General features: G+C 41.2%; 1 protein-coding gene across 3 annotated transcripts in view; it reads left to right on the forward strand.

The window, feature by feature from the left end:
• The first annotated feature begins 2,091 nt into the window (after positions 1-2,091).
• jade1 (jade family PHD finger 1) overlaps positions 2,092-18,505 on the forward strand; it is a 93,447-nt gene continuing 77,033 nt past the window's right edge. The window contains exon 1 of one of the 3 annotated variants that reach the window (XM_008112032.3): positions 2,092-2,518. The gene's annotated coding sequence lies outside the window, so the exon portion shown is untranslated. Of the gene's footprint in view, positions 2,519-2,583; positions 2,745-18,505 lie in introns of those variants that run through there. The other 2 variants (XM_062983652.1, XM_062983651.1) reach the window with 2 other exon arrangements.

Raw genomic sequence — 18,505 nt, forward strand, 5'->3', positions numbered from 1 at the left:
TGCTCATGCCTGATATAGATGTATATGTATGTGTGTATGGATTCACTGTATATTGATATTTATGTATGTTGTATGTCTTCCTTTGGGAAGATCACTCCAAAGGATGACATGACTATGATTTGCTTTTTGCCTTTCTGTGACTTTGGCTTTTTTACCTCCCTTAATGTTACACACGTGCCTGTATCTAGATGTATATGATGTGCGCATCTATATCTGTCTTTTTTGGTCAGATCACTCAAAAAGATGACATGACCATGATTTGCTTTTTGCTTCTCTGTGACTTTAGCTTTTTTACCTCCCACACGTGCCTGTATCTAGATGTATATGATGTGTGCATCTATGTCTGTCTTTTTTGAGCAGATCACTCCAAAAGATGACATGACCATGATTTGCTTTTTGCCTTTCTGTGACTTTGGCTTTTTTACCTCCCTTAATGTTACACACGTGTCTGCATCTAGATGTATATGATGTGTGCATCTGTCTGTCTTTCTTTGGGCAGATCACTCCAAAGCAGGGGTCCCCAAACTTTAGAAGCAGAGGGCCGGTCCACAATCCTTCAGACTGTTGAGGGGCCGAATTATCATTTGAAAAAAACAAAACAAATTCCTATGCATACTGCACATGTCTTATTTGTAGAGCAACAACAACAACAACAACAACAACAAAGCAATACAATATTTAAAAATGAAAACAATTTTAACCAACATAAACCTATCAGGATTTCAATGGAAAGTGTGGGCCTGCTACTGGCCAATGAGATAGTCAAGTTAATTAGGATTGATGTTGTTGTTGTTGTTGTTGTTGTTGTTGTTGTGTGCCTTCAAGTCATGTCAGACTTTGGCAGAGTCTAAGTCTAAAATTAATTATTTATTTACTGCATTTATTTATTACATTTATATCCCACCCTTCTCATCCCGAAAGGGACTCAGAGCAGCTGTATGTACACACAATATATTATATTATTAGCATAACACAATATTAGCATTATATATTACTATATTGAACTATACCACTATACTATTATATAATATGTAATATATAACATATAATTAATATTATTATATGGCATTACTATTAATATTATATTGTATAACATAATATTATTATCAATATTATATGTATATACAATATATTATATTATTAAAACTGATATAAAAATATTATATTATAAAACTGAGGGCGGGGGCCAGGTAAATGACCTTGGAGGGCCGCATCCGGCCCCCGGGCCTTAGTTTGGGGACCCCTGCTCCAAAGGATGACATGACCATGATATGCTTTTTGCTTCTCCATGACTTTAGCTTCCCCCCCCCCCTTCTTTAATGTTACACACATGCCTATCTAGATGCATATGATGTGTGCATCTATGTCTGTCTTTTTTGGGCAGATCACTCCAAAGGATGACATGACCATGATTTGCTTTTTGCCTTTCTGTGACTTTGGCTTTTTCCCCTCCCTTAATGTTACTCACGTGCCTGTATATATGTATATGTATATATGTATATGATCTGTGCATCTATGTATGCCTTCCTTTGGGCAGATCACTCCAAAGGATGACATGACCATGATTTGCTTTTGCTTCTCCATAACTTTAGCTTCTTTGCCTCCCTTAATGTTATATATGCGCTTGTATCTAGATGTATATGATGTGTGCATCTATGTCTGTCTTTCTTTGGGCAGATCCCTCCAAAGGATGACATGACCACAATTTGCTTTTTGCTTCTCCATGACTTTGGCTTCTTTGCCTCCCTTAATGTTACACACGTGCCTGTATCTAGATGTATATGATGTGTGCACCTATCTATCCATCTAATCTATCTGTGTGCCTTTTCCTTTGACCAGGCAATGGCGAGTCCTTCTCCAGGTGGTAGCATCCAGCTTTGGGCAATTTAGGAATGCCAGAGATCTCTCTCTCTTTTTATTTTTCTGTCTCTCTTTGGGGGAGAAACACCCTGCTTGCTTGCCTTTTCTCTCTCTCTGTGTGTGTGTGTTTTGAGGCAGGTCCCTGGATGCAAACAGAAGGAAGGGAACCTCCTTTTTCCTCCCTCCTCCTTCTCCTGGAGAAATGGAGCATGACATCTTCCGCGGTGGCAGGGCCTCCAAGAGTTAAAAAGAGACAGTTTCCAAGTGCAGTGGTGTCTCTCTCTTTCTCTCTCCACCCTCTTTCTCTCTTTTTTCCCCCCTTTAGTTTTGGCAGGGGATTAAAGTAGCTCCCCCCTGTGGCAGCAGTGACCCAGAAATGAGTTTGATTCACCGAGTCCTTCCTCCATAACAAGTAAAAACGTCAGTCAGGGAGAGAGAGAGAGTCTCCCTCTCTCTCTCTCTCTCTTTGGATATATCTCTGTGTGTGTGGCTGTGGGTCTTTTTGCACGGGAGGGAGACACAACCTTCTCCCCCCCCCCCTCTTTTTTTTCTCCTCTGGATCGATGAACTCATGAGGCAACACGGAGCCGAGAAAGTCGAACCTCGTTGGCAACCATTTCAGCAAAAGCAGCCAAAGCAGCCAAAGCAGCAGCAGCAGGTAACTGCAACCCGGGCGCCGCTTTGCAGGAAAAAAAAGAGCCGCCTTTTGCACAGCCATATTTGATGTTGTGTGTGCCTGGTGTGCGCCTGGATAAATGTGTGTGTCGCCTTGCCTTTTCTCGGGTTGGTTGGTTGGTTGCTTGCTTGCTTCGCTTTGGAGTTGTTCTCCTCCAGCTCGAGAGCGGTTTCGTGCCGAAAGGTCGCTGCCTAGTGGAAATAATCGAGTACGTCATTAACATGGCGCCAAAAGATTGGGTTCTTGATAGAGGGAGAGATATATATATATTTCCCTATCAAGGGGGGGGGGGGGAGTTGCGGCTTTGCTATCCCACAAGCAACTTGCAAGGCAAAGTGGGGCTAGAAAGGAAGAAATATCAACACATCATTGCTTGCTTGGAAGCCATACAATAATCCCAATGGAGTGTTTTATGGGCGGGGGAGTTGGCTGCGTTGCATGTTGCTTTGGGCATAGCTGGCTTTTTTTTGTATTTGTGTCCCCTATTTATTTAATTTTTTGCCCGCGCAGAGAGGTTTAAGACTTTCACTGTAGTTTTTTTTCTCCTTCGTGGGCTTTTCTCTTTCGACTTATTTCTAAAAAGGAGGGAAAGTGGGCCAGTCATTGCCACAACTTAAGAGATATACAAGCAAAGGGCAATGGCAGCAAGAGCGCAGGTCTCTCTCCAAAGGAGACAAGAAGTGCTGGAATTGGAGTGTGTATGTGTGGAAACAGGGGAGGAAGAAGTGCTGGAATTGGTGTCTTTTTCCTCGTCTAGACACCCCCCAAAAGTGCCCCAAAGGGCAGACAGAATGAAAGTTGCCCCACTAAAGTAAAACTTTACCACATCAATGGCCACTCCTCCTTTCCCAATGGAGAGAGAGAGAGAGTCCATTCAGTCATGTTTACAGGCTTGTAGGTTTGAAATGAGGGGTCCTTAACAGTGATGTTGTTTATAGGGGCCCTTCCACACATACCACATTATCTGCTTTGAACTGGAATAGCAGATAACTCAGAGCAGTGTGGACTCAGATATCCCAGTTCAAAGCAGATCTTGTGGGATTTTATGCCTTGATATCCATCCTGGGTTATATGGCTGTGTGGAAGGGCCTTAGGTTTGAAATTGTTCTGAGGGCCCTTTCAGATAGGTCCTATATCCCAAGATGTGGTCCCAGGTTTTCTGTTTATCTCAGATTATCTGGCAGTGTGGACTCATATAATCCAGTTTAAAGCAGAAAACCTGGGATCAGATCCTGGGATATAGGGCCTGTCTGGAAGGGCCCTGGGTTTTTATAGTGTAGAAAGCCTCTCTGGGCCCTTCCACACAGTCAGAAGATCCCACAGTATCTACTTTGAAGTGGGTTATCTGAGTCCACACTGCCCTATATCCTACTTCAAAGCAGATAATGTGGGGTTTTATTCATCTGTGTGGAAGGGGCCTGTGATAAACCTAAAAGACTTCTGGTGCTGGGTTGAGGTGAGTTTTCCAGGCTGTATGGCCATGTTCCAGCAGCATTCTCTCCTGACGTTTCGCCACATCTATGGCAGGCGTCCTCAGATGTTGTGAGGTATATTGGAAACTAGGCCAGTGAGGTATATGTATCTGTGGAAGATCCAGGGTGGGTGTTGTGGGCAAGTGTGAATGTTGCAGTTAATCACCTTGATTAGCATTGAAAAACCTTGTAGCTTCAAAGTCTGGCTGCTTCCTGCTTGGGGGAATCCATTGTTGGGAGGTGTTAGCTGGATCTGATTGTTTCCTTTATGGAATTCCCGTGTTTTCGGAGTCTTGTTTTTTTATTTACTGTCCTGATTTGAGAGTTTTTAAACTATTGGTAGCCAGATTTTGTTAATTTTCATGGTTTTCTCCACATGTTTGTGGATTTCAATGGTTTACAGGTTTGAAATTGTGTTCTGGGTTTTTATAGTGTTGGGATGGAGTCTCTCTGGGCCCCTCCACACAGCCATATAACCCAGAATATCAAGGCAGAAAATACCACAATATCTGCTTTGAACTGGGATACCTGAGTCCACACTGCCATATAATCCACTTCAGTGTGGATTTTATACAGCTGTGTGGAAGGGGCGTCAGATAACCCAGTTCAAAGCAGATATTGTGGGATTTTCTGCCTGGATATTCTGGGATATATGGCTGCGTGGAATAATATCAAGGTAGAAAATCCCACAATAATGGCTTTGAACTGTGTTATCTGAGTCCACACTGCCATATATCTCACTTCAAAGCAGATAATGTGGAATTTTATTCTGCTCTGTGGAAGGGGCCTGAAGACAAACCTCAAAGACTTCTAGTGTTGCTGAAGAGAAGAAACCTTTGAGGGAGACACTTCTAAGCAAAGAGGGCTTGCTTATATATTGAATAATGGTATTTAATATATATAAGCAAGCTCAGCAGAAGTGGCTGCCCCTCTCTTCTGCCGCCCCAAGTTGTAAGCCCACGTGTTTGAACGTATGGACACAACGTGGGAGCGAGGGGCGTGTGGGGAAGTGTCGGAGCCGTGGGCGACGGCGCTGGTTTGCTTCCCGTCTGGATGGCAGCGGGTTTCCCTCCGTTTTTGGCGCGGAGGGCGAAGAAGGGGGAAGGCCGCGTTGCCCTGGGATCCGAATCGTCGCAGAAGGGGCTGGGAGGCTCCGTGCGTTGCCCTTCCTCCCATCCTTTTCCTTCCTTCTTTTTCCTGAGAGGCGGGCCTTGCTCTCTCTCCCTCAGGCTGCGCTTCCTCAAGCGCCACCAGACCGAAGAGGCGGGCAGGTGCACGGCCTCGGCGGGTGTGTCCACACTGTGGAATTAATGCACTTTGACACCCCTTTAACCTCCATGGCTCAAGGCTCTGGAATCATGGGAGACATAGCTTGGTGAAGCGCCCTCTGGCAGAGAAGGCGAAATAACCAGGAAAACAATCACATGCAGGCATGGGCAAACTTCAGCCCTCCAGGTGTTTTTGCCCCATGCCTGTGCTATAGCATTGAGCCATGGCAGTTAAAGTGGCATCAAACTGCATTAATTCCGAGTAGATGCTCCCCCTTTTTGTGTGTGTCATAGTGCCCTTCCACACAGCCATATAATCCAGAATATCAAGGCAGAAAATCTCACAACATCTGCTTTGACCTGAGTTATTTATTTATTTATTTGCAGCATTTATATTCCATCCTTCTCACCTCGAAGGGGACTCAGGGAGGATCACATTGCACACATAAAGGCAAACATTTAATGCCATAATATAGAACAGAGACGAGAAGCAGGCATGGGCGGGCCTCGAACTCATGACCTCTTGGTCAGAGTGATTTGTTGCAGCTGGCTGCTAACCAGCCTGCACCACAGCCCGGCCCTTCCACACAGCCATATAACCCAGAACATCAAGGCCGAAATTCCACAATACCTGCTTTGAACTGTGTTATCTGAGTCTACACTGCCATATAACCCAGTTCAAAGAAGATAATATGGGATTTTATTCAATTTGTGGAAGGGCCCCGAGTCCACACTGCCATATATTCCACTTCAGAGCAGAAAATGTGGGATTTTATTTAGCTGTATGGAAGGGGCCATAGAATAGTCTCTCTGTGCCTCTGAGGGGGAGAAATTGAGGTGGCCCAGCCTTAAAATTTACCTCAGGACCCTGCCAATTTTGCTGAGGGTGCATCTACACCAAGCATGGGCAAACTTCGGCCCTCCAGGTGTTTTGGACTTCAACTCCCACAATTTTACCAGATGTTAGGAATTGTTGGAGTTGAAGTCCAAAACACCTGGAGGGCCCAAGTTTGCCCATGCCTGATCTACACTGTGGAATTAATGCAGTTTTTACACCACTTTCCTTATCATGGAACTATGGGTATTCTAGTTTTACAAGGTTTTTCGTCTTCTCTTGACAAAGCGTGTTGCTGCCTCCCCCTGCTACAAACCCCAGATTTTCATAACATTGGACCATGCCACAGAATAAACTGGTGTCAAATGGCAATAATTCTACACAGCATAATTTACAGCCTTAGGACCCTTCTACACAGCCATCTAACCCCGAATATCAAGGCAGAAAATCCCACAATATCGGCTTTGAACTGGGTTATCAGCCCACACTGCCATATATCCCAGTTCAAAGCAGATGATGTGGGATTTTATTCAGCTGCATGGAAGGGGCCTTAAGGGCCTTCCACACTGCCCCTATATCCCAGGATTTGATCCCAGAATATCTGTTTATCTCAGATTATCTGGCAGTGGGAGGAGCCCCCGGTGGAGTAGTGGGTTAAAGCCTTGTGACTTGAAGGTTGGGCTGCTGATCTGCAAGCTGCCAGTTTTGAATCCCACGGGGAGAGCGCAGATGAGCTCCCTATATCAGCTCTAGCTCCATGCGGGGACCTGAGAGAAGCCTCCCACAAGGATGGTAAAACATCAAAAACATCTGGGCGTCCCCTGGGCAATGTTCTTGCAAACGGCCAATTCTCTCACTCCAGAAGCGACTTGCAGTTTCTCAAGTCACTCCTGACACTGAAAAAAAAATCTGGCAGTGGGGACTCCTATATTCCAGTTTAAAGCAGATAATCTGGGATCAGATCCTGGGATAAAGGGCAGTGTGGAATTGCTCTAAGTCTCAGTTATAATCTAGAGAAAGAAACATTGGCGCTGGGCCTTTGATACATCACAGGGAAAAGCTTACACTCTGGAATAAATACTACTACTAATAATAATAATAATAATTTTATTTCTTACCCACTTCTCCTCATGCTTTGAGACGGGTTACAGACAATTAACATACATAAACACTGCAGGAACACCACAAATACACTTATACACGTACGTCTATAAAAGCAGTTTGCCATCACTATTAACTGCCATGGCCCAATGCTTTGGGATCCTGGGAGTTGTAGGTTAGTGAGGCACTAGTACTCTTGGGCAAAGAAGGCTAAAATCTTGTAAAACTACACTTCCCAGGATTCCATAACAATGAGCCATGGCAGTTAGAGGCACTCTTAGAAGCCCAGATGGAGCTGGTACGGGTTGTTAAATAACTCAGGAATGGAAAGAATGTTTTATTATATTATGATATATTATAATGCGATAATGTATTACAAATATAATATTATTTCGTTACAATATAAAATGATACAAAATTTTTGTATAATATTTCATATATAGGATATTTTAGATGATATATAACATAGTAATACAGCAAAGTCTCAATTCCCTGTCTGCCTCTAGTAAAAAAAAATGAGTTGTGGGTGGTGGTGTTTTCAAATGCCTGCATCATTGCCACCTAACGGTCTGTCTCTCTCTTCCCCGCCTCCAGTTGTAAAGGAAGACCAAGAGAGAAAAATAGCAGAGTGCAATTGGAGAGCTCTCAAGCTCCTTGATAAAAAATAAAGACAAAGCAGTGTCTTCTCTCCCCATCAATTTGCCTTCTTCCCAAACACATACACAATATCCATCCCTCGCCTCATACCCTTTGTGGTGTGTGTGTGTATTATGGGTAAAAATGATGTGTGTATTTTCCCTTCTCGCCCGTGGGTGGAGGCCAGAGGGCGTTTGTTTGCTTGCTTGCTTGCTGGATGGTTTCCTGTGACAAGAGGTGATCCAGTTTCCAGAACTGTCGAAGAGCGGGAGGGAAGGAAGGAGGGCATTCATCTCTGGGGCTGCCCTGTCCATGCCTCTCCATCCCCTCCCTCCTCCTTTCCCTGCTTTTTTTCTTCCTCTCTTCCCCAGACATTGCAACATGGAGATTTTGGGTGCACAGGGGGCGGTGAGGAAGAAGAGGAGGTGGCTGCATGGTTGCTTGGAGAGGCGGACTTTTGGGAAAGAGCAGCAGCAGCACCAAGTTTGATTTGCAACTGGGGTCTGAGCGGATTGGTGAAGCAGGGAGGAGGAGGCGGAGCGGAGAGAGGAGGAGGAAGACTGGGCAGTTTCAAATGGAAAGCCCAGGATGCTGGAAGGTACCAGCCTCTTCCTTGCTATCCACTCACTCCCTGCCACCGTTTCTCCTCTGGGGTTGTGTACTCTGGGCTCTTTGATGGCTTCCCTTTTTTTGGAATGCAAAATTGCGTGTATGCTGTCCTTTTCTTTTGCTGTTTTCCCCAGCTTGCAGTGCTTGGACACTGCAAAACCGGTTGGCAAAGTATGGCTTGCTTGCATGGACTGTTGGGGAAAACCCCTTTTATGTGGGCTCTGCAAAAATCTGGGAGGTTGTTGCATCTTCCGAGAATCTTTGAAAGGACCTATTGAAAACTGACGTTTTTAAAAAAGGGAAAATCCGTTTTTTGAATACTTCCTCATATGGCAAAGGAAACTTTAAAAATACTGACCTCTCACACTTCCCTCCTGGTTAAACTGTTGGTAGAGTCAGGTCCCCAGGAGTTTAGCAAATTCATCTTATCTACGATACTGGGCATTCTTTATTTCTTGGAATTTTCATTGCAGACTCATGTAAAATAGAGCCACCCATGTTTCGATCTGTATGTAAACAAGGTGGGAATTGGAAGTGGGAGGGAGTCTTTAAAAGCCTAAACTTTGTTCTTGTTTCCATAGTAGTAATATTCAGTCAAAAGAACTTACATAAATCAATATTTATATGTAAGCTCCATTAATTCAGTGCAGTGTTTCTCAAACTCTGTTCCTCTAGGTGTTTTGGACTTCAGCTCCCAGAAGTTCCAGCCAGCTTTCCAGCTGTTAGGAATTGTGGGAGCTGAAGTCCAAAATAATTAGAGGAACATAGTTTGAGAAACTCTGATTTAGTGAGTTTGCTTTGGTCAGACCAAACACTTTGATTTAAGCTATATAAGGGTGTATTTACATCGTAGAATTAATACAGTTTGACACAGGCTCAATTCTATGGAATCAGTTGTAGTTTTACAAGATCTTTAGCCTTCTCTGCTAAATTGTCCTGTTGCTTCATCAAACTACAAACCCCATGAGTCATGGCAATTAAAGTGATGTCAAACTTAATTAATTCTGTAATGTTGATGCACCTTACCATCACTCTGGTATACCATATTTGCTCAAATTTAATGCTCACCTTTTTCGCTATATTACCTTCCCAAAGTGAGGGTGCACATTAGATTAGTGTTGAGCCAAATCAAAAGGGGAAGCTATTCAGGAGCTCCTGGAGCTCCTATTTGAGGGCCATCATCTCTAATTTAATTGCCATTACTCAATGCTATGCAGTGCTGGGATTTGTAGTTTGATAAGATGTCAACATTTTTGGCAGCCCCCATGATACACCCCCATAACTCCATAGCATTGAGCCATTGCTGAAAGTTTTGGTGTTCTAACACTTTTGTTTTTAAAGAGGAAATTACAAGCCTGTAGCCACTGTAATGCACACTATTTGGGCCAGATTACAAAGAATGCACATTTTGCCTCTGTGCATTACATCTGCCAGTAAATACTTTTTTTCAGTTTCAGGGTTTTGAAAATTGTGGTGTGTGTTAGATTCGATGGTGCATTTGACTTGAGTTAAATACAGGTACAGTAGAGTCTCACTTATCCAACACTCGCTTATCCAACATTCTGGATTATCCATCGCATTTGTGTAGTCAATGATTTCAATACATCGTGATATTTTGGTGCTAAATTCGTAAATACAGTACTTACTACATAGCATTACTGCGTATTGAACTACTTTTTCTGTCAAATTTGTTGTATAGCATGATGTTTTGGTGCTTAATTTGTAAAATCATAACCTAATTTGATGTTTAATAGGCTTTTCCTTAATCTCTCATTATCCAACATATTTGCTTATCCAACGTTCTGCCGGCCTGTTTACGTTGGATAAGCGAGACTCTACTGTATTTCTGAAGAAATTCTCAATATTGATTTGCAGGAATGTCCTAACCTCCATATCCAATGAACTGGTGCTACTCAATCATAGAATAAGTAAAGTATGGATGGCACTACCTCCTTTCATATTACATTTAGTTTTTTCCTATATTTGAGATTATAAATATCTTACTGTTAACACTCACTCCACAGGAAGGTTATACCTTTATTAAGACCATCAAGAATCCCACAAAAGTTTGCAATCTTTCCAGTTCTGCAGGTCTCTTAAATAGGAGCAGTGATACAGACTCAGGGAGATCTAGAAAGGAAAAAAAATGACATGAGTGTTTTAGTTGAGTGCTGCCATAAAATTAATCCTAAAAATAGAGATCTCCAGTAGTTTGTCACTTCTTTAGACTACCTTTCAGAGAAAGGAACTGACAAAACCACCTCTGAGTATTCCTTGTTTAAGAAAACTATGAAGTTAATGTGGTCAACACAAGTTGGCAGGCGATTAAAGACACATGTACACACAATCACTAATAGGTATGCATGTGCCTTAAATTTAGACACTAACATAAAAGGTTGCATTGTGAGATTCAAGATTATACAGGTATATTTTAGTCCAATAGCTATTGGTCTGAAATACACCTGAGTAATCTTGAATGTTTAAATCTTTCTCACCACCCTTATTTATTTTATTATTTATTTATTACAATATTTATATCCTGCCCTTCTCACCCAACAGGGGACTCACGGCGGCTTATAAAAAACACATATATAAAAATTATACAGTGCAATATAAATCAGTTAAAATTATTATTAACTTACATCAGTATTCATAAAACACATAAAATACAGATAGGCATGTTCAGTTCAAAAAACTGGGTCTGTCGATTGAGTTCCAGCGTACATGATAATAATGAATGCTGCCAATTATTATTCGAATTTATAATGTTCCGTTCAATGTGTACATCCCTAGAAGTGGCAGCCTGTCTTGAGTTTCTGCTGTATTCATTAGGTGACAAAGGACACCATTTAGGCACAACACATGTGCAACTTTGAACAGAATAGATTTTTTTTTATCTTTGCCATTATGAAGACTATGGTCACATTCTGGCACATATAACCTGCTTCAGTATCTTTGACTAAGAATTCATTAATGTCTATAACAATGGTTTTGAACCTGGGGTCCACAGTTGTTTTTGGCCTACAACTCCCAGAAATCCCAGCCAGTTTACTAGCTGTTAGGATTTCTGAGAGTTGAAGGCTAAAAACATCTGGGGACCCCAGGTTGAGAACCACTGGTCTATAAGAATATGTGGCTGGCTACTGTAATAAAACATCTACGTATCTTTCCTATTTTGCTTAATTCCTTAAATAGATTGTCTAGGGCCCCTTCCACACAGCTGAATAAAATCCCACATTATCTGCTTTGAACTGGAATATATGGCAGTGTTGACCTAGATAATCCAGTTCAAAGCAGATATTGTGGGACTTTTCTGCCTTGATATTCTGGATTATATGGTTGTGTGGAAGAGCCCTAGGTTGCATGTCTGTTCTCCATTTGTTTTATCTGATAAAATACGCCCTGTTCCTAGAAGATCTTCTACTCTGTGGGATATTGCTGCACAGCAAGAGTTGCACATTTTAGTGACAAGCTGCTTCTTCCAGCTGTAGATTCTAGTCCAGTTCTTCTGAGTTGTTAACACATATGTTTAAAATAAAAGCCCCTCTTCCTCGCAGCTGTACATTTCCCTTCCAGTATCTCTGGTTTCTTTCCCAGGGTGCAGAACTGTTACACAGCAAAATCCAGCACCCTCTTAGTGCTTACTGCTGCGACATCATGCTGCTATTTCCTGCTGAAATTGATTCAGGTGACAGCTCCCTCCATGCTTAGGTCACCAAATAAATCTGGTGGGTGAAAGGTAGATTAAGCTAGACACACGTGAACTAATTCATCACTGCCTGAGTCCTTGACAGCCTTCAAAATCAAAGTAAGTTAGTTGTCCTCTTCATGGAGGTTTAAATAGCTACAAAGATTCAGGATAATGTTGAATTATCCTACTAATACGTGCATATTCTGTAGTGGTGCAAAACTAGGGAAAACATCTACAGAAGTCAACTGAGTGTAACTGAAGGGCACCCATGCATATATTACCCACTGGCTTTAGGTGCCATTCATTTACATATAGCCCACAACTAGAGTGTGTCCTTTTTAGCACATATATTAAAATGGTTTCAAAATGCTCTCTAGCCTAGATGTGCTAATTAGGTCCCAGTTTAACCAGCATTGCTTCAGTTCATGGGCTATTTTAGAGAAATGCAAATGGCATAGTTTTAACTTCAGGGTATACATTTGCATTAGCCCTGTGCTGTGTTTAGTAGTTCTGTGAGGTTTATTATGGAGGCAACCGTTAACACTGTTATAGTTAATGATCTGTCAGAACTTGAATTATAATTCCTGTTTACCCAGGGGCTTATGGAAGTCATTAAAAGTACTCTGGGAGGAAACACAAGTTATAAAAGCTTTGACCCGGGGATGCACATTTAATGTCCATATAGAAACTTCTTTCTTCTCAGCTATTAAAATAATAATTGTATATTTTCTCTGGATGCTAGTGGTCAACTTACATCAGGCTACACTGACAGATACATATCAGTATTAGAGATGTGTGCTGACCACAGGATTCTCTTAGGTTGCTGATTCAGCACTTTAGGAAATGGCTCACTTTGAAAGTTATAGGATTTGACTAATATTCTACATGTGGGTTGAAATTCAGAAGTTTTTAGAAATCTAGGAACTGGTGTTCCCACATCCCTCCATTTGTCATACTTGTATGACATTTGTGATATAGTAGCTTCTTAAGAGTGGATAGTAAAAAGGTAAAGGTAAAGGTTTCCCCTGATGTTAAGTCCAGTCATGTCTGACTCTGTGGATTGGTGCTCATCTCCATTTCTAAGCCGAAGAGCCGGCGTTGTCCATAGACACCTCCAAGGTCATGTGGCTGGCATGACTGCATGGAGTGCCGTTAGCTTTCCGCCGGAGCGGTACCTATTGATCTACTCACATTGGCATGTTTTCGAACTGCTAGGTTGGCAGAAGCTGGAACTAACAGCGGGCGCTCATTCCGCTCCCGGGATTTGAACCTGGGACCTTTCGGTCTGCAAGTTCAGCAGCTCAGTGCTTTAACACACTTTGCTCCCTAAGAGTGGATAACTCTTTCTAAATTGCTGACAAATGGGTGACTATTTCTTATGGAGTGTGTGTATGTATTCTTAAGTCAATGGGATTTTATTTACCGGCATGGTTGCCTTTCTGCAGAAATTAAGGGTGGCACGTTTGAGATGAATAGGTGAAGAGTCTTTGGACAAGATTCATGTATGATATTGTTTAAACAGATTTGGATGAAAGCAAATCAGTTCTAGGTAGCTTTAGGAATTAGTGATCAAGAGGTGGTTTACTTAGTAGGTGGTGCTCACTTATGAAAGAAAGATGATCTAGAGTTCCAGGGGAATGTGAATATTGAATAACTGAGGTAGATTTAAAATGAAATCTTTCATTCTGAAAAAAGAAAACTGTTTCTGTTAAGCTAGCTTTGGTATTTCCAAACATGAGTTCCTTTGTACTATCCAATTTTGAACTTGGGTTGTTCCTTCGTAGTAATAAAAGATGCTGCCTTACTGCAGGATATATAGTTTTCTTCAGCTTAATATTGTTGACACAGGCTGGTAGGACCAGTTCTTGGGCCAAGCACCTTTCTCAATCATTCAGCTGATTGGTGAAGGATATATGTAGTCAGATGTCACTGGATTGTGCTCCCCATCATTCCTCAGCTATGTTGGGCAGAACTAGTGGGAGATGTAGTCTATCAGTAATCATAGAGCCAAATGTTCCCCATAGCTGCTTTAACTGGCGATGCCAGAGATTGAACTTCACACTTGTCAGTGTTGGTGCTACTGAGTTAAAACATTTTACCTTTGTTCTGTATTGCACTATTATTGTGTTTTTCTTTCCAGTTTTTAGTCTTTTAGTTTTTAGGCTTTTTTATCGTGTCAGAAGCAAATTGAAGCAAGTGGCTTCTGGTGTGAGAGAATTGGCTGTCTTCAAAGATATTGCCCAGGGGACGCCCAGGTGTGTTACCATCCCGTGGTGGGCTTCTCTCATTTCCCCACATGGGAAGCTAGGGCTGGCAGACGGGAGCGCATCCCATTTCATGGATTCGAACCGCCAACCTTCAAGTCAGCAGTTCAGCCGGCACAAGGGTTTAAACCATTGCGCCACTGCGGCTCATTGTAGGCAAAAAAATAAAGGTTTTCCCCTGACATTAAGTCTATTTGTGTCCGGACTCTGGGGGTTGGTGCTCATCTCCATTTCTAAGCTGAAGAGCCAGCACCTCCAAGGTCATGTGACTGGCATGACTGCATGGAGCACATTTACCTTCTTGCTGGAGCGGTATCTATTGATCTACTCACATTTGCATGTTTCGAACTGCTAGGTTGGCTGGGGCTAACAGTGGGAGCTCACCCTGTTCCCCGGATTTGAACCGCCGACCTTTTGGTCAGCAAGTTCAGCAGCTCAGCGGTTTAACCCGCTGTGCCACCGGGAGCTTCTTCAGGCAAAATGAGGTATATAATTACACCTGAGTTAATGAAGTAGTAGACATATTTCTGGGCATTATGTCCTTAAGAGATATTTTAATAACAGAAGCATAAATAACATAGAAAGAATAGAGAGATATTTCTCCATCTTTCTCCACCCCAGAAAGCATTTCTGTATGTTTCAGCAAACATTTTATCCAAGACTAGCTGTGCCCGGCCACGCATTGCTGTGGCGAAGTATGGTGGTATGGGAAATAAAGTATTGAGGAATTGGTGGTAGTTAAGGTAAAGGGTAAAGGTTTTCCCCTGACATTAAGTTCAGTCGTGTTTGACTCTGGGGGTTGGTGCTCATCTTCATTTGTAAGCCGAAGAGCTGGCGTTGTCCGTAGACTCCTCCAAGGTCATGTGGCATGACTGCATGGAGCGCCGTTACCTTCCCACCGGAGCGGTACCTATTCATGTACTCTCATTTGCATGTTTTTGAACTTCTGGGTTGGCAGAAGCTGGGGCTAACAGTGGGGGCTCTCTCCACTCCCCCAATTTAAACCTGCGACCTTTCAGTCCAGAAGTTCAGCAGCTCAGCGCTTTAACACGCAGTGCCATCAGGGGATATTATTTCCTAAAGGTTGTGAATATACAGTATTTCTGATTGGTTTTTTTCCTGTTGAAGGCAAGTATGAATGCTGCAATTAGGGGAAATGATTAGCATGTAATGGCCTTGTAGCTTTAAAGCCTGGTTGTTTCCTCCCTGAGTGAACTTTTTGTTGGGAGGTGTTAGCTGGCCCTGATTGTTTTCTGTCTGGAATTCCCTTGTTTTCAGAGTGGTGTTGTTTGTGATATTTTATGTGCTTCTACTGTCTGTGGTCCTCAGAAAAGAGAGGATTTGGCAGACTTTGGTGATGGGAATACTTTGTTGGGAGGTGTTAGCTAGCCTTGATTACTTCCTGTGTGGAATTCCCGTTTTCAGAGTGTTGTTCTTTATTTAGTGTTCTGATTTTAGAGATTGTATTGTTCTGTTTTATTATACCACAGTAATTTTGATATATTCTGATTTTAGTGTTTGTGAATACTTGGAACCAGATTGTATTCATTTTCACGGTGCACAGCAACACAATAATAATAATAATAGTAATAATAGTAATGATAGTAATAATAATGACTTTGGTAATACACACTGCTTCACTCCATTCCCAGCTTCCTTTCTGGTAGAATCCTTTCTTGGGAGGTGTTAGCTGGTCCTGATTGTTTCATATGTGGAATTCCCAATTTCCCTGGTTTGAGAGTTTTGCTCTTTATTTACTGTCCTGGTTTTAGAGTTTATATTGTTTTATATTATTCTACCACAGTAATTATTTCATATTACAGTAGAATCTCACTTATGCAACATTCGCTTATCCAATGTTTTGGATTATCCAACGCAGTCTGCTTTTTAGTAATCAATGTTTTTGTAGTCAGTGTTTTAAATTCATTGTGATATTTTGGTGGTAAATTTGTAAATACAGTAATTACTACATAGTATTACTGCGCATGGAACTACGTTTTCTGTCAAATTTGTTGTATAACATGATGTTCTGGTGCTTAATTTGTATAATGATTACCTAATTTGATGTTTAATCAGCTTTTCCTGAATCCCTTGTTATTATCCAGCATATTCACTTATCCAACGTTCTGTCGGCCTATTTATGTTGGATAAGTGAGACTCTACTGTATATTTATAATCTTATATTATCTGCTTAGAACTGGATTATATGAGGCCCCTTGTACACAGCTGGATAAAATGCACACTGAAGTGGATTATATGGCAGTGTGGAGTCAAGATAATCCAGTTCAAAGAAGATAATATAAGATTCTAAATGGGTTATATAGCTGTGTGGAAGGGCCTTGAGTCTACACATTATCAGTTAAAATCTGATAATCTGTATTTTATAGGCAGTGTGGAAGAGGCTTAAGTGAGGCCTAACTCTGCCTGTCCCCTGGGCTGAGTGAGTTGCTAGGAGACCAAGTGGGCGGAGCTTAGCCTTCTAATTAGCAGCAATTGGATAAAAACAATTATTCCTCTCCCTCTAATTAGGACTTTATTTTTCTTTTCGTTTTCTTGTATCAACCTGGAGACATGGATGATGGGTTGTGTTGTCAAATTTCGAGGTTGGGGGGGCCTTTAGTTTTGTTGTTTTGTTGGTTGCTAGGATCCCATCACTCTTTTATATATATAGATATCCTCGTCTAGATATTGGACACCTACTTTAACCTGTGGAAATTGTGTGTGATTGGTTTTATGTTTTTTAAGTTCAATTATGTATTATTTTATTTAGTTTTATAAATTTATTTTGAGATTGTTTTATCCACTGTTTTGATTTGATTTATCATTGTTTTCAGCATTGAATGTTTGCCATTTTGTTAGGGTGGAGTACAAATAAAGTGTTGTTGTCTGAAAAGTTTTGGGCACCAGTGTTCATCTTTGCTGTAAAAACTGGTCATGAGTACCGTACTCCACTTTTAAAAAAAACTTGTTGATTTACAAGAAGACACTTCCCTTCTCGTTATTGTTTCAAACTCAACGTGAGAGACACTTGGGAAATGTCTTCAGATTCACATTTGATCCTATAGGGACTAGAACTGTGTTTCTGCTCTAAAGTACTGAATCAGCAAAAAGTTGAAACTGTACCTGATTTATTCTTTTATCCATTACTTCTTGCTACTCACAAAATTCTAATGAGTTTGTATGTTGTAGTTTTACTTTGCAAAATCTTTGTTGCTTGTTCCTTCGCAGAAGAAGTTTGACTGGTTTATTCTCAAGTTACGTTTTCTTATTACTGAGAAAGGGTCAAATGCCCAACTATTTGACCATAGCAACAAGGTATTTATTACTTCGTCTATGACATTTGGGATTACCTGATGTAAAACACTGCTGTATACTTAATTGAAATCTTAATTCTGATGACTATGGATCTGTAGAATAATGGCAGTCACTGTTATTGTTGTTATTGCTATGTCCAATAAAGTCGGTTTCCAGAACTCCATGAATGTGGGAGGCCTCCAGGCGATCATGTTGTCAACAGCCATACACAAATCCTGCAAACTTCCTATTTCAGATTACCAAATGCCAGCACTTTCCTTTCAGATGAGTCATGACTTTATTGGACACATCCAACATGCAGTAGCTTCAGTGTAGTCATTTTGGTTTATAGTGAGAGTTCAGGCTTGATTTATTTTGGGACTCATTTATTTGTCTTTTTGGCAGTCTAGAGAGGACTGTGCTCAGCACCATATTTTACATGAGTTGATTTTTTTAGCCTGTCAATTTTCTTCACTGTTCAATATCCATATGTGGAAATTGAAAATATTGTGGCATGAATTATTGTGTCTTTAGCATTTAATGATACATTTATGCACTTATAGTCTTTTGTAGTTTCTTTATAGCTGCCTTTTCAAATCTTATTTGTCTTTTGATTTCTTGACTGGTCCCGATTTTTATTATCTATGGAACCAAGGTGGAACCTTCAACAAATACTATTTTTATAAATTTTATAATGGTGTGTTTTTAAAAAAAACAATTTTATTCAAATTATTTTAAACATTTAACTAAAAATAAAGACATTATACGAAAAATAAAAATCCTTGGATTCTGAGAGCCA

This window comes from Anolis carolinensis, chromosome 5, assembly GCF_035594765.1.
Source record: "Anolis carolinensis isolate JA03-04 chromosome 5, rAnoCar3.1.pri, whole genome shotgun sequence".
NCBI lineage: Eukaryota > Metazoa > Chordata > Lepidosauria > Squamata > Dactyloidae > Anolis > Anolis carolinensis.